Source organism: Ailuropoda melanoleuca, chromosome 3 (assembly GCF_002007445.2).
Source record: "Ailuropoda melanoleuca isolate Jingjing chromosome 3, ASM200744v2, whole genome shotgun sequence".
NCBI lineage: Eukaryota > Metazoa > Chordata > Mammalia > Carnivora > Ursidae > Ailuropoda > Ailuropoda melanoleuca.
Genome location: NC_048220.1, coordinates 128,163,237 through 128,175,265, shown reverse-complemented (window position 1 = coordinate 128,175,265; position 12,029 = coordinate 128,163,237). Strand labels below are relative to the sequence as shown.

Sequence of the window (12,029 nt, the reverse complement as noted above, 5' to 3'; positions counted from 1 at the left end):
TAATCACAGCATTTAATAAAGATGACAGAAGAAGACAGTGAGTTTGATTAAATAAAATAAATATATATATAATAAATATAAATACATAGCCATGACAAAAAATGAAAATTATCTTTATTATGTTCAGAAAATTACATCTGTTGGCTAGGTTTTGTAGTCTCTATGATGACTCATCTCTCCTCCACATGTGGTTGGATAATAAAGTACTAAGTATATTCTTTCAATATGTGAACTTCTAAAATAAGTATATTAATTAGTCTTGGGTTATAAATAAAACTTAAAAAAAATGAAAACTGGGATATAATGCTGGATTTTAAAAATGAAGTTTTAAGATGAAAGATATTTATGGACTCACAGAAATATATATCTTATGACCTTAATGTTTTGGTTTGTTTTTGCAATGCATAAAATTCATTTCAGCTACTTTTAAATCACCATATGAAGCCCCAAGACAGGAAGAAAAAAGAAAGTGATTTTAAATTGATCTTCATATCACCTTAAATATGAAGGATGAAAAGAAAGAATTATCTAAATAAAACCTGTAAAAATTTTCACATTTTGCAGGAGATTCTATGTCTTCATCAGACAGTTTCTGGAACCTAGTCTAAGAAAGTGGTAATCCACTGACCTTTCAGCTTGTTATATAGACTGCAGAATTATTCTTGAGATTTATGGGTATCCAAACTTTAATGGGATTATTTCTGTAATGCACTGCCTCTGTTCATCATTCTTGTTCAAATTCTCATTACTCTGACCTCAAGAAGGAGAAACTGTGAAAAGAACCATCACTGCAATGTATTCAGAAATGGTTCATGTTTCACCTGAGTGAGTTTATGTGGCTTACGGAACTCACAACTGTAAGTCTCTATCTTTCTAATGCTTTCTCCCTCCTCTGTCCCCTTTTTGGGTCCTTAATGTCATTTTCAAAATTCATATCCATTAATTCCCTTGTTCATGCAATTACTGTATATAATTCTGAAAATGTAATTTAAGTTTTCAGGTTACATTCTCTCTTTATGCAACTGACATTTTCACAATCATTAGGGAATGAACATACCAGTTATATACTAAGCCCTTGCCAGTTACCATAGTAGGTTGCATGAGCCCTTCCTAATTATAACAATAGATAAACTGTCTTTGAAAATTATATGATTCACACTTCCATTTCACAAACAAAAAAATTTGGAATAAAGAATTTATTATGTGATCAGTAGAGTTAGTGACAGAATCAGACTTAAAACACCAAGGATTTTCATTTCAACTCAAGCACAAAATTATTACTATATGGGATAAGTTAAAATTTTCAAAAATTTTGAAAAAGTGGTAGCCCAAGTCATATTGTATGCTATGCTTTAAAATAAAGTACCTTCAATATTAATTTAAAAAAGCATAGATCAGGAGCACCTGAGTGGTTCACTTGCTTAAGCGTCTGCCTTTGGCTCAGGTCATGATCCCAGCATCCCGGGATGGAGCCCCAGCAGCTGGCTCCCTGCTCAGCGGGGAGTCTGCTTCTCCCTCTCCTTCTGCCCCTCACACCCCTGCTGGTGCTGTCTCTCCCCTTCCTCTCTCCCAAATAAAATCCTTAAAAAATTTCTTCAAAAAAAAGCATAGATCACATGAATTTATATATAGTAATAATACTACCAATAAAAATAATAGGTAACAATAATATGTAGCACTAGAACACCTATTTTTAGGTATTGTATTTTACATTTATAATTTTTAAAAATCATAACAATTTCACTATTATGTAAGTATAATTATTTACCTCATTTTACAGATGAAAAACTATCAGGAATATTAAATATATAGTAAGTGACAGGATTTGAAGTCAGACAGCTTGGTGCCATGGTCCACGCTTTTATCCATCAAAGAAATTCTAGGAAAGGCAATCTTGCCAATCTTACCATTCCAAGAAAGGCACTCTCAGTGCTTCTGGCTTATAGCCTTATCACTGCGTAGTCTCCCTAGTAAACAAGACCTTCATCAGGTGTCCTCACAAAAACAGAATATCATATCAGAAAACCTTTTTCACAGAGTGACCAACTTTCAAACTCAATGGCTTCTATGGCAGTGAACATTTTAATTAGTTGAGGGGATGTGAGGGCTTCTGTTAGCAATTTTTAGCAAGAGAATTTGGGGTCTACTTGGTCTTCAGATACGTCCTTTTTATTAGGCTTCTTGTCTGGGATTGGCATATTAGTCTCAAATTTGAGTCCTTGATGCAAGATGGCAATTGGTTACTGCAAATGTGAAGCATAAGGTAGCTCATCAACCAAGATGGTGGCTCCTAATGGAAGCACCAATTCAGAACCCACTTTCAGGAGTCCACTGAATGAATCTGAGGGTACACAAAAATGTATTTTGAACTAATCCAACGCATTCTGACATTTTCTTGAAAGATGTCATGTGGTTTTGAATACAATTTTTTAAAAAATAGGTGAATTCGAGCCCCGTATCATTCATTTTAAAAGTACGCAGTACTCATCTTTCTTATCAAAACTGGGCAATCATAACAAATCATGTGATTATTCATCTCGCGCCTCACTGAGCAGAGGCATTACTTTGTTTCGTTGTTCTCTCTCTCTCCGTGTGTGTATCTCCGGATGCTTGCGCCGTGTCTGGCTTACGAAGGCACTTAAAGAATATGTGCCCAATGGAGGAATGGAAGAATGGATGAATTAAACAAGACACTGAGACGTTTCTTCAAGTTTAAATAACAGAAAATCAAAACTGAAGGCAGTGTTAGGTGGAGAAATGGGTGACTGCCTAAATGAGAACCTGGTACCTAATTCACCGCTGTTCTATGAAAATTGGAACATTTAAAACATAACTGCCTAATATTTCTATTATAACTCATGTAATATTTACTGTGAATATCTTACATTAGAACCACCTCTCCTCAAGTACACAATGTGCATTGGGTTCACCTTTATATCTCCGGATGTGCCGCTAAAGGACTGGCTCGTAGAAACTGCCTCCAAAATGAATAAAATCAGTTAGAAGCTGAGGGAAAATTGAGTAAGTTATTGTTTAGATTCCAGGAAATTATTTAAATTTACAAAGTAAAAAGAAAATGAAAAATATAACATGCAAAAGAATATGACAGCCTAAAACGAAAGACAGTTAGTGATTGCGAATTTTACATTATCATAGTACTTAGCCTGCTGCCACTATTAAAAATCGATAATTCCCATAAGAATTTTTTGAGGACAATGGTTTATATGGGACATCTCAGTTTGCTTCTACAAAGGACAAGGCTCTTCTCACCCACACTTTTTTTTTTTTTAACCTTGAACCTGCCCAGAAATGGATTTGAACCAGCCCCTACCTATAAAATGAAGTGAAGTGAGGTCTTTGCTCTGAAGTCAAGATTATGGTTGTCATTTCTCTAATTTCACATCTCCCCTGTACTGGATGCCCAGTAGAGGCAGTACAACTAACAATCACATGACTTTGTCTTAAAAAAGAAGCCATTGTTTCCCCCCGCTTTGTTCAGATTTCATATTCTGATGGACGCTAATCCAATTCTAAGGAAAAAAAATGTTCAGTGAAGAAATGATTCATTGTAACTTATATTTTAGGGCTACCTCATTTCCTAGTATGGATGTATGTATGTATTTTTTATTATTGAAGAAAATATTTGTGTCTATTCCCAAGATAATGAAGCTTTACAAATTAATTTTCAAAATGTAGAATTACCCTAGGTATTAAAGGTGGAAAATTCTGGCATATATTTTAAAAGGCACAGTAGCTAGAAAAGAAGAGATCCTTAGACAACATGGAGAGTTCTTATTTTTTACTTGCATCCATCCAAAATGTTTTGTTAGTAAGGAAAAAAAAACCCTCCTTTGTTTCATAGAGAAATTCTATAGAAAATCTCTACTCTTCACTCCAGTAGGAATATATATGTACATATGTATATAGTATTCATATTGTGTGTATATATATATACATATATATATGTATGTATATATATATATACACTGTATATATGTGTGCATACACACATATATTACACACACATGAAGAAAAAGTTGAGGAGAAAGGGAAGAGTGCCTCCAGGTACATGCCTGTATTTACGATGCAATGTTGAACAAATCTCCAAAAGAATAGCTGAAGCCTTGGTGAAGGAATTGATCAAGAAATAAAGACTTTCTGTAGGTTTTTATTTATAGGCAAAGGCTTTACAGCAGTCCCCTTTATCTGCTGGGAATACATCCCAAGCCCCCCAGTGGATACCTGAAACTGCAGATAGTACCAAACCCTACATATTCTATCCTTTTCTGATACATACATATTTGTGATAAAGTCCGATTTTATAAGGCACATTATGAGATTAACACTGAATAATAAAATAGGACAATTATAACAATATACTGTAATAAAAGTTACATGACTGTGGTCTCTCTCTCTCTCAAAATATGTGTACTCATCCTTCTTATGATAATGTGAGGTGATAAAATGCCTATGGGATGGGATGAAATGAGGTGAATGGTGTAGGCACTGTGTCATAGCATTAGGCTACTAGTGACCTCGTGAGGGTATGTCAGAAGGAGGATCACCTGCTCTCAGATGACAGCTGACTGTGGGTAACTGAAGCAGCGGAAAGCAGAACTGTGGATAAGAGGGGACCACTGTACTCAAATTTTGGAAGAAAGATGTGGACAGAATAAATGCGCATATTGGTGGTTTTCTCTCTCCAGAGACTAAACATCAAAAAGTCATTCTGGTAACAGAATACTGTTCAAGACTACAGAGCAAGAATAACCCCCAACTTACCATGATTTAGGAAGAAGTCCAAAAAGAAAGAAAGAAAGAAAAAGAAAGAAAGGAGGAAAATTTTATACTTGACTAAGCTAATTGTTAGTCATTGTGTACTCAATTTTTGCTTATTTGATTAAATAAGTTGATATGTGTTTTTTTTATTCCAATGGTTTCTTTTCTTTATGAAATTGCTAAAGCAAATAAATATTATCCTCTTGGTATTAAAAATACACGTAATTCATATTATTTATTTTATCAGCAACAGATTTAAACCAATGAGTTAGAGGTAGTAAAATTTTAATATTTTAGTTTATTTAAAGCAAGTACTTTAAATAAAATAATAAATATATTCTACATTTAGATTTACATGGTAAACACAAAATCAGTCAAGTCCCTCAGTGCAAATATTTTCAAATCTACCTAAATAGAACACTATTAATTTAAAACCAATGTTTGTAGGTCAAATTATCCAGAAATATTATGTGCTTCATCTAAATTTGAAGTCTGATTCAAGAATTATGGAAACATTCATTACTTTTAGAAATCCCAGAAGTTACCATGGTTTTCAAATGGAGTTGATTTAACTTGGTTTTATTGGGAGTAGAGTTACATACAAAAGGAGAATCAGTCACATTTTAAAAATTTATATTAGCATTATGCAAAAAATATATTCAATAACCTAGGCAAATATAATGATTGTCTTTGATGTATTCGTATAACTGTGTCAAATTTCAACTTTGACTCTTGTATTTATAAGTACTGCATGAACATTGCAGAGAATTACCAGAATAACCCAAGTTAAAACATTTACTTTATTCAGTTGAATATTTTAATTTCCCATACATTCTGCTTAACTTGATTATGGTTACAGTTCATGTTTCCCAAATTTTCTACTGAAAATGAGAAGGAGCAATGATAGTTCTTTACAATATCTACAGAAGACATTTACTCATTATATATCAGTTTACATTCTTACATCACAAACTGGTAATATTTATATCAGACAACAAAGAAGAATCAACATGTCTAATGAAAGAATGCTTCCTGGAAAGTGCAATTTATGTTTAATTTATTTTTAAAACCAAGACTGTCAAACTATTTCAATATCTTCTGTTACAGTAAATCAACAAAGATTCCCAATCAATAAACCATTGTACTGAATATAATAACTCACGTCTGTGCATTCTACATTCTGATACTTTGGAGAGGTCATTTCATTGATAAATGCCGAATTTCCCATACTTTGCTTGCTAGTGCAGTAAACTACATTGGAGTCAATTTCAATTCCTTAAAAGCCTAGGTGTTATAACATCTAAAAGAATTGCTTTCGTTTTAAAGGACATGAACCAGCCAACTGAACTGTCATACACTTTATGCTATAATGCAAAAAATAATGTAATAAATCAAATGTATCATGTGGCCAATGATAGAATATTGGCTATGAAAATCACAGGATTTACAGAAATATTATTTCATACAGGGTAATATTTTTAAAAAGTACATGGAACACTCATTCAAGGACCTTGGTAATTGCCATAAATGAAGGAGGGGACAAGGGAGGGAGGGAGAGGGACAGAGAGGGGGGGAAAGGGAGGAGAGGGTATGAGAGAAAGAGAGAGAGCGCACGCACTGCAAAATTTCTGAGCATCAGCAAGGCTCTGAAGTGCTTAGACGTGTCATATAATGCTGAATTCCTTGTTGTGAAGCAGTGTTGTGTTATAACTTATAGCCTATTGCTTAATTCTGTCCTGAAGTCAAAATGTTACTTAACTTTATGTATTTGTGCATTACGAGTATGGGGAATCAAGGCTGCTTTCTAAAAGAAGGGGGAGCATGTAGAGATAACATGGTTTGGTAAAGTGCTTTATAATGTTACTGACAAACCCTCTACTACATTCCTCTACTACAAGGGATTGCTACATGCAGGCATTTCAACTCCCAAAGGCAGTCATTATTTTCAAGGAATGCTACATTTGATTTCTTAAAATGAGGTAAAATGTAATTTTATTTCATTCACTCTTACTCAATTTCTAGTATCTCCTTTCTTTAAATCTACCACCAATGTGGTAATGTTTGACAAATGTCTCAGTAATTATAGACCATCACATGCACTGCAAAAGAGAAATGGGATAAAAATATAAAGACATTTGTGAAAACAAAGCATCTTTATTCTTTAAAAAATCAAGTTACCTTTTTTTTTGCAGAAGTTGCACTGATAGTAAAGAGTTAAGTGAAAGTTATTTTGAAACAATTTTATGAAACTGTCAGATTATTTAACTGATCAATGTTAACATAACATTAAGGATAATGCATTCCCAGCAACCTACAACTTTAATGTGATAGATGCTTTCTGACAATGTTTGCCTCTTGAGTTAGTTGAAGTGAGCAGTGACAAAGGACATATGGCAAAGGCAAAAATGGCCTCATGCTTTAGATATCCTTACAAAAGACAACACAACTGGATTTGAAAGGGCTCCAAGTCTCATACTAAAATGTCAAGTGAAGTGAGGCTGCTATATAGCAAGAAAGGAAGAAGAGAAGAGAGGTGACCCTGAGCTGATATTGTTATCTTAGAAAACAGGCACTCCTTGTTGATTGAAATTTTCTCGTTCTTATGCGTGAAAAAAAATCTGTAATTTCGAGTGTTGAACTTATTAGAGATAAAAGCAGGGAATGTTATATTCATGCTCTGTGGACATAATCCAAATGCTTCAACTAGAAAAAAAGAAGGCAGATTTAAAAATGTCTAAATTTAGGACATTTCTTTCTACCTGTATATTTCAAATTATTTTAATTATAACAAAAGAAAATTTTCTCAGTGAACTCATTGGTCTGAACAAAGTGTCAAGAAAGGGAAAAGATATTTTCCTATGTTTGCTTTCATTTCTCAAATACGTGTTCATGATGATATTCCTTGGGCTCTGATTTTCTTTTCAAAATATTCATAAGACGGACCATATATACTTAGCACAATGCTTCATCAATATCACCATTGCTCAGTATAAGCCTGACAAGAATGAGGCACCGTTCTTGCTACTTGGTTTTTAACTTCAGCCTATTTCAGACATGACTGCTAAATATAATATGGTTAGTAAAGTGACTTTTCTGAAACCCTAACCAGATAATATTTTAGGTTAATCAAAAGTAGAGTTTTCAAACATAGACCTGAAGTTTGGAGGTCAAATACCTGCTTAAAATTACTTTTGGTTGGTATAAATAATGCTTATATTTCTCTGCTCATACTTTGTAACTTTATTTCAGTATTTTACAAGCACTTCTAATGTTGCAACAGTATTAGAATGCAATCTGCATAGTCGAAATAACAATGTATTATGGCTAATACTTTTAAAACCCAAGGGCTAGACTAGAGATAGTTGGGTTTATATCCATGATTTGTATTAATTGCTTACTATGCAACACTCTTACTGATAATAACACTTAGCAAAAATATGGTTCACTTTGCTGCTGAATCAGCATCCTTGGAGTTAATGCTGTTCATGTGCTGCAGCCTAGCGGAATGATTTGGTATAAAAATGACATATTCCAGAAGGACACACAAGTGTTATCACTTGCTGCAAAGTAGGTTAAGAAACATAGGAAATAAGTCCTATGTCCCCAAACCCCCTAGATAATATATACTCTGCCTCAGTTATTTGTTTATATGGGAAATTAAGTGAAGATCATGAAATGAATCCTAGAGTCTGAACAGTGTTCATATAATCTGGAACTAACCTTTCACTTTCAAATATACTCTTTTTTCAGCAAGAAAAAAATCATATCTTTTTCAGATTACACTACTTTCTTAATAATGTGCCAGAAATGTATATCTCCCTAGATAGAAAAGCAATTTTCCATTCTTTTTTTTTCTTTTTAAAAGAAAATCTTAGTGTAGTAAAAAAATCTAACAGTGTAATATTAAATTGAATACCTATCTAGTACTGGTATCACCAAATAGCGAGTTTTTATAAACATCTAGGAATATCACCTGAAGCACCGATCAGGTTCCAGGGAATTTAACCACTGACCTCACATACATGCATATGTATGTGGATGCCATACACATTATACGTTGCTTTCCTATTTTTCTGGCTTCCCCCCACCCAACACATCTAAGTGTATGGAATTCTATTCTTTGACTGGAGTCAGGGAAGGCATATGTATTCACCAGGAAAGTCAATTTGTTAGCAGAAAGTATTCGAAACCAAAAAAGTATCTGATTTCATGAAAACAGACATTGACTCTTACTTTAATAACAGCTGAAAAAAAAGTGAAAGCAAATGAAAGAAGCAGTTCTTTATGTTTCTATCATCAGAATGGATTTGTATCTGACGGGTCCCTAAGACACAGACACATTCTGCTTATATTTGTGTCCTCCCCCCACCCCATAAACTATTATTCCCTTATGCATTACACATTGAATACATATGTGTCTCATTTACTGCACCGCAGGGAACAGGGACAAGGTAGATGATCTATGCAACTTATTTACCTGTTTCTCTATGACACAACCTCTTTCTTTTTTCTTCATCACTCTAACTAAAAAAGAACCTAGAGCTCCTGTCAATGACATAATGTTTTCATGAAAGTTCTACTAATTAAAAATCCTCACCATACCAGACCTAAAAAATGAGCACACTCTTGCCAAGTGTTATTCACCACAGAGAAGCTCTTGTAGCTACATTTTAAAGAAGGATAGAGAGGGGGATGGTGTGGAGGGAGAAAGTCTACTAACATATGCACTGAAGTATAACAGTTGTCAGCATCAGAGGGACAGATGATTTTTAATATAGATTCTTTAAGAAAAAAGAAGAAATAATGCATCTCCCAACAGCTGAGAGTAATGGATGTGCAGTTTTGGAAAACAGAAGCTTTTACTGGAATCAAGAACCACTATTATAGGAAAGAGATTTCTGGTTTTTTGAAGCAAAAGATGATAGGGCAGTTTTAAAATGATGTTTGTCTTTGATTGCACCTGTAGACCCCCCCCCCTTTTTAATGATAAGGGGTTGGTAGGTTTCTATTGTAGTGACATAAAAACACTTTCGGACCACTGCTTTTGCCCATACTTAGAGTGCTATCAGTAGTTACTTGCTGGGGACATGCGTTTAGACTTGCAATGTGCTGCATTAATTTAACACCACATAAAATATGGATTTTATTGCAGCAGAGACAATAAATGCTGCAACTGCTGACTACATGCATTTAGTCCCCCTTCTGCCCCTTTCCCCTCTCACTTCTCAGTCAGATACAATATGTGAATGTAGGAATTATGCCTCTTCTATGTCTGATGAATGTCAATCTATTTTATTTATGTAGATGCTTAGTGACCATTGACAGTTTCAAGGAATCTGTCTTCTGCCTGTCATTTCTCTTTATATTGAACGTACAATGAACTATGACTATGACTAAGTGCAGAGTGAATCCATTCATATGGAATGCGAAGTAATGTTAGATGATGTTAGAGTTCACAGCAACAAGGTTATCTCTTCAACTGATTTTTAAAATAAAGACGAACAAGTATGAGCATGACAAATTACACCCCGTGATATATTTTTAGCATTTGTTCAGAGTGAATGAACTCACAAACTCTAATATCATGACCCACTGTTGAGCATAATATATAATTTATCTAGTTTTACATTACCTCTTATAGATACTCAAAGCCGTTGTTTCTAGAATCTAATATAGAGTTTTATGCTTATTGATTTCTTCATGTGTTAAAGATAATTATTTGGAAATAATTGCTAAATACAACTTAAAAACAAACATTTCCCCACCCCCAGGGAAAGAAAATAAAAGACCTTTAGGGGGTTAGGAGGAAAAAAAAAAAAAGGAGGGGGGAGAGGGATGAAGTCTTCCTACCTTTTTTATCAGCTTCTGGATAACGGAAGTTGGTTCCAGCCAAAATCACCCTGGAGAAATTGTCACTATGTCCCCTTTTTGTTTGTTTTCGGCTGTTATTTTCTATCACTGATGCTACTTCAATCTAACTCAAGCTTTCTCTCAGCATCACTTTCAACTCTGGACGGCAGGGAACCGAAGAACACGGGGGCGAGCTCTCTCTGATTGGCTTTCATTCAGGGCTTCTGATTAAGGGGGAAAAAAAAGAGAGGAGGGGAAAAAAGCCCTTCCTGACGCGGAGAGAAAGGTTCTGCTGATAGAGCGGCAGTACTCGCCATGGGAAGGTTAGAGACTGGGGAAGTGCTGGCTTTTGCTAGCACACAGCTATTTGCAAGTGAATGCGAGGGGAGGGCGCATCTGAGACGAGGGCTGTGGATGAAAGGCTTCCCCTCCCCCGCAGGGCAGAAAGACTCTCTGTTTCGAGGCTAAGGTAATCAGCCCAATCTAATCCGGCTGCGTCCCTAACGCAATCTCAGGAACAGGATTGCTTCTTGAAATTCTTTAATAGATACTTCTTCTGACATATATATTCCTGCACCATCCTTACACCAGACTACTGACATACAAGTATTAACGGAGTGCCAAGTCACGTTGCAACCAGACCCGATACGTTACCAGAGTGATTTTTGTGGAGGTTTAGGATTTTTATTTATTTTTCTTTCAGTGAACTTTCTTTTTTTAATTCTCCAAATACCTTATTTTTGTTACTTATCGCCATACGAGAACATACCTTACTGATCGTTTCGGAACGTCTGTGAGCCAGTCTTGTCTCCTTAATCTTATATGCTTTGCATTTTTGTATTCTAAAGATAAAATATTTAAATATGCAGTTAATGCTATTAAAATATTTAGACTTTGGACTTTTGGACTATTTAGACTTTGGACTTGCCACAATCTCCTTTTTTAAATCTTTTTTTTTTCCCCTCAGAAATTTGAGTTTCATGCCTAAATGTGTGTGGAGGGAGATGTAAATACATCTGGGTGATTCTATTTATTTATCAACCATCTGATTGCCCATCTCTCTCGTAATCTATCTCTACATTAAGTTGTATTCGGTCAAAACCTTACCAAAGGATGTCAGTATAACTCCACAGAATAATGCACGTCGTTACATTTTTCTGGCTACATGTAGATATCTCTTTAAAGTAAATAAATTTTTTACACATACTATGAAATACTAATGTACTATAAAATAATTTTAAAGCTGGAGGAGGGATTATGAAGATAAAATCTTGTCTAATGACTTTTGTAAGAATAGATAATACTTCTCAGCAATGTTAAATGACTTGCTCAAGGTGACAGAGCTAACTAGTGATAGAGTTACAACTATAATGAGTTGGTATTTCATATTTATATAAATG

At 34.5% G+C, this 12,029-nt stretch overlaps 1 protein-coding gene across 2 annotated transcripts in view; it reads right to left on the bottom strand.

The window, feature by feature from the left end:
* LOC100475228 (cadherin-10) overlaps nucleotides 1-10,973 on the bottom strand; it is a 173,147-nt gene extending 162,174 nt beyond the window's left edge. For both annotated transcript variants that reach the window (XM_034657062.1, XM_034657061.1), the window contains exon 1: nucleotides 10,630-10,973. The gene's annotated coding sequence lies outside the window, so the exon portion shown is untranslated. The remainder of the gene's footprint in view (nucleotides 1-10,629) is intronic.
* Between the last annotated feature and the right edge of the window lie 1,056 nt (nucleotides 10,974-12,029).